Source organism: Canis aureus, chromosome 8, assembly GCF_053574225.1.
Source record: "Canis aureus isolate CA01 chromosome 8, VMU_Caureus_v.1.0, whole genome shotgun sequence".
NCBI classification, from domain to species: domain Eukaryota; kingdom Metazoa; phylum Chordata; class Mammalia; order Carnivora; family Canidae; genus Canis; species Canis aureus.
In genome coordinates this window covers 61,233,453-61,238,190 of record NC_135618.1, presented here as the reverse complement: position 1 = coordinate 61,238,190, position 4,738 = coordinate 61,233,453, and the positions used below count along the sequence as shown (strand labels likewise).

The following is a 4,738-nucleotide window of genomic DNA, read 5'->3' as shown; positions in this document are numbered from 1 at the left end:
TTTATTCTTCAGATTACAGTGTATTGAAATCAACCCAATCCCACTCCGGTTTTGTTTTGGAGAATTTCACATCGCCCAGGGTGTACGTATGGGCTGGGAGCCCTTTGTCCATCTCCAAGGGTGTTTTGGGATCCAATTGCTCTTTTTTTCCTGTGTGGTTTTCCTTCCTGCAAAAACAGAGCAATCACAGGGTGTGGGAAAGGAAGCGGGGTGCTCTCTTCGCAACACACACAGAATCTGCTCCACATGGATCCAGGACTAAAATTCAGGGTGTTCTTAAGAACTTTGCCTAGAAAGTGTCTGAATTATTTGGGACCTTGGAGTAAGAACTTCTTAAGTAAGCTCTAAAGAGCTCTACCTATAAAATAAGAGACCAATACTTTTGAATGCATTAAAAACCTGTCAATGAAAATCACCATAAAGAAACTGGGGAAGAAATTAAAGGTGAGATGCTCACACCAGGAGCCTCGGATATAAAGCCGTGGCTCTGTGTGCATCAGGTCCGGGAGCCACCAGTCACCCCTCTCGGCCTGGGCCTTGGGCAGAAAGAGAGGGCATTGCTAAAGCCCTGAGAGACCTTGGGACCCGCCTCCTCGCGGCTCCTCCCCATGTCCTCCACTGCCCTTCCCAGGACCTGATCCAGCTAGCAGGTGGGTGAGTCAGGCTGTGGCTCGAGTTGTGGGTGCCTGTGTTCCAGCTACGGGGGCAGGCGGGGGCAGGAGGAAGTGGCTCTGAGTCACAGGTCCTGTGGGGCTCGTTTTCCAGGACACTGACCTCCCTGTGGCCCCGACAGCAGGCCAGACGGAGGAGGACATGGGCTGTGGCTTCTGACTGTCCCGTGAGCAAGTAGACACACACACAGATGGACACACACGGATACATACACAGAGACACAGACAGACACACAGAGATATAGACAGAGACACATGGATACATACACAGAGATACAGAGACACGGACACTTACAGGCCGACACACGCAGAGACACATACATGCCATTCCATCGGACAGAGGCAGCAGCAGTCACTGCTCACTCGTGGCCGACAGCACCGTCCCCTGGGTGGGACCCCCCAGAACGAGGCCAGAGCTTGGCCCTGTGAGCTCAGGGGCAGCAGAAGGGAGTGGTTCTCCATGCAGCTCCAGAGCTGGTATGCCCGGCTGCCCCCTCACCAGCTCCCACGCAAACTTCTGCTCCCAAAAAGCCAGTCTGGGCTCCTGCCGGACTTGTCAGTGGCCAGTTTCCATCAGCAATGGAAGTGCTAGTCTCCAAGAAGGTGACCTCAGGGGCCTTGGCGCAGCGGACAGGGCCTCTGGGAGGCAGCACGGGCTGCCGTGGGCCTGGCTACAAGGGCCTGGGTCAGAACCCCAAGGGATGTGGGATTCTGCATCAGACACACGGAAAGTTCTCGAGTGGACAGAGGGCTCAGAAGGAGGTAACACCAGTGAGCAGACCCCTGGCCCCTGCCCACTGCTCCTGCAGGCCGTTGTGGGGTTGGTGGGGTCTGACCCTGGTCCTGAGAGCCCTCCAGGGTTTAGGTCAGCAGAGCCAGAGCTTGGCCACCCTCTGATGAGCCCAACCTGCTCCCCACAGCAAAATAGAAGCACCTACTTGGTGGGGGGACATAAGCTCTGCAGCCCACTCTGTGTGTGGGTAGGTCTCATTCTCTGTATTTGAGGAAAACAAATAATTAGCAGCATTTGCCCCTTTTATCTCCCAAGACATCAAGTGCCAGCCAATCCCCCAAGGCTTTTGTAGGAAGAATCTAATTCCTCGGTCCAGGCTGATGTGGAGAGCCCAGTGGAGCCAGCGGCGCCCAGGGACTGGCCCCTCCTCAGGTCACCTCTCTGCTGCCCTGTAGCTCCGAGGGTCCATGGACAGGGTGGTGGCTTTGGCGGGACCCAGCTGGCCTTCTCGGTGGCGTCCAGCCTTGCTTGCCCGAGGGAAGTGGCAGAGAGGGCCCTAGCTCAGGGCCTGGATGATCACACTTGACCCAGCCAGGCCAAGGGTCCCGATGCTTCCCCTGGTGTTCACAGCTCGTGGGGAGGAGAAGCAGCGCAGCACTGACTCACCAGGTCTCCAGTCTGAGGGCTCGGGCAGCCCAGAGGAGCCAGACCAGCCTTCCCTGCGTGGGAGGAGTCTGGAGTCTGGAGCTGCAGGCTGAGGGCGCAGCCTCCAGGCCAGGCAGCAGAGAAGCTAGAGGGGCTATCTGAGCTCGGGGCAGCAGGGACACAGGCCAGCCCCCTCCTGCCCCATCCTGCTGTGCATCCAGCACCAGGCAAGGGAGGGCTTCTGCTGAGACCCACAGCCGACCGCAGCCTGGCCTTCACATGCTGAGAGCTACCGGCCACTCTCCTCAGGGACGAGGTAGGGACAAAGCAAATGAGAGAGCAGAATGAGCCAATCAGAAGGGCAGGGAGCATCAGATACGGTGTCATCTCTAGGCAAAAGGAGCAAGACACTTAGCTTGAGATTTATTTATTTATTTTTAAAGATTTTATTTATTTATTCATGAGAGAAACACAGAGAGAGAGAGAGAGGCAGAGACACAGGCAGAGGGAGAAGCAGGCTCCATGCAGGGAGCCCGACATGGGACTCGATCCCGGGACTCCAGGATCACGCCCTGGGCTGAAGGCGGCGCTAAACCGCTGAGCCACCTGGGCTGCCCTAGCTTGAGATTTCATCCGAGTTTCCCCTTCCTTATCCGCCAGCCACTGCTCACCGCTTTGCTCATCCTTCTATCCAAGCAGGTGGGCTGAGTACCTTGGGAAACAAGGATGCCAGCGGGAAGCGAGGACAGAGGAATAGCTTCTTGGATTTTGATGTAAAAGCTCAAGCCCTCAATAGGATAAAATCAGAGAGAAGGATCTGGGAGGGAAACATGCCTAGTGAGAGCCAGGCCTCCTCTGCAGGCCCCTCTGCGGTCCGCCCTGGGCTCTCCTGGCTGGGCTGCCCTTCCTGCAGGTGGGGGTGCTGCTACCCGCCCCCCCCACACACACACTGACACATACACTGCATGCTCAGACCGGGCAGAGGGAGGACAGACCCTTCTGCCTCTGTACCTTGATGGTACTGACTGCAGCCAGCTCAGACGCATGCAAGGGCCTCTCCAGCGGGCTGCTCCAGCTCCGGAGCTGGGAGACGGGCCACCCAGCAGGAGACTGCACAGTCAGGTGTGTTCAGAATGCTGGCTTGCTCTCTTCACTGTGCAGGCCTTTGCTATGTGGGCTGATCCAGACAACTGCAGTTCCACCCTCTGGCTGGGAAGACCACCAAGGCTCCTAGGGGCCCCTTTCCTTCTAATGGTCACTCACAGGGGTCTATTTAGAGGGAGCCACTGCTTCCCACACAACCTGTCAGTAGTCTTGACCTTTCACTGGGTGTGGGATGGTGGGCAGGTGACCCTGTCATGTGTGGGGCCAGGTACCCCTGAGCAGGTACCCCTGAGGACAGCTGAGCTCATACTTTGAGCAAAGTGCTGACCACCTGGGTCCCCATGAGGCCTTCTTACCAGTAACAAGGGGCATCCATAGCCCGGGGCAGGAGCAGGATTATGAGAGTTTGGGGGCTTTACCACAATCCCTATGTGACCTTAGAGTCTGGTGTAGATGAACACATGAAGTGAACAAATGAGAAAGTGAGGAACACACGAGTCAGTCTACTTCTCCTGGAAACGAAACTTGGAATGGTCCCTCACAAACCCAATCCTCTGGTTCCCCATCTGCAAGTATCTGGGGAGACCCTCCCTGCTGCTCCCATCCCTACAGATCCAGCTCACCTGGCTTAACCTGACTGTGGGTAGAGATGGGAAAGGCTCGGGAGGGATGGTCCCAACCCCCCGCCACTCTTGCTTCCCCCACAGGGTTGGCCCATTTAGCTGGCACAGCTGGTGGCTGACAGGTCACTGGGGTGCAGGAGCTGGCATTCACACTCAGACACCCCTCATGCAGAGGTCCCATGGGTCAGAGGACAGAGCACAGGGCTATTCTAATGACTTTGGAAGAAGATAGGAGGCCCCACTGTCCAGCTCAGGCACCTCCCTCATTGTGTGGCTGTGAATGCTATTGTCCCAATTGCTCTTTCCCTCTGTGGATGTCACTTTTTAAAAATTTTTTTATTTATTTATGCATGAGAGACACACAGAGAGAGACAGAGACACAGGCAGAAGGAGAAGCAGGCTCTCTACAGGGAGCCTGATGTGGGACTAGATCCCAGGACCTGGGATCACAACCTGAGCCAAAAGCAGACGCTCAACCACTGAGCCACCCAGGTGCCTCTGCGGGTGACACTTCTGACCTGTTTCCCCAGCATGTGTGTTGGGAGGAGACAGCCACAATCTCCTGCAGCCTTCGCATGTGGGAGGAGCCTGGAGGTGAGGGTGCTCCTTGGAGAGCCAGGACAACACAGACAGGAACCCCCTTCATGGCTCAGCTGAGTCTTGAGGGCACCCTCCCCACTGCTCCTCTTCCAGGGCCTCTGGGCCAGTGACATGCCACTCGCTGCATGTTAGACTCCGACAAGTGGCCTGTCCCGCAGTTTTCCCTAGGGAGCTGGCATGAGCCCTGCTGCCTGGACAGGCTGGTGCAGTTAGGGACCCTGCAGACGGTGACGAGCAGAGCGGGGACCCCCAGCCTCTGGTCTTGAATGCTCTGCAGGCTCCGGGGCCTCCCAGGAACACATGGTGACTGGTGGCAGCAAATGCCTCTAAGCTGGGTCACACCCTGGCACAGGGAGCAGTGC

General features: G+C 56.8%; 1 long non-coding RNA gene across 1 annotated transcript; it reads right to left on the bottom strand.

The window, feature by feature from the left end:
• On the bottom strand, window positions 1-2,364 carry LOC144318154 (uncharacterized). The gene is made up of 2 exons (XR_013383987.1): window positions 993-2,364; window positions 1-167 (listed from the first exon to the last, which is right to left on the bottom strand). It is a non-coding gene; the product is annotated as an uncharacterized LOC144318154 (long non-coding RNA).
• Between the last annotated feature and the right edge of the window lie 2,374 nt (window positions 2,365-4,738).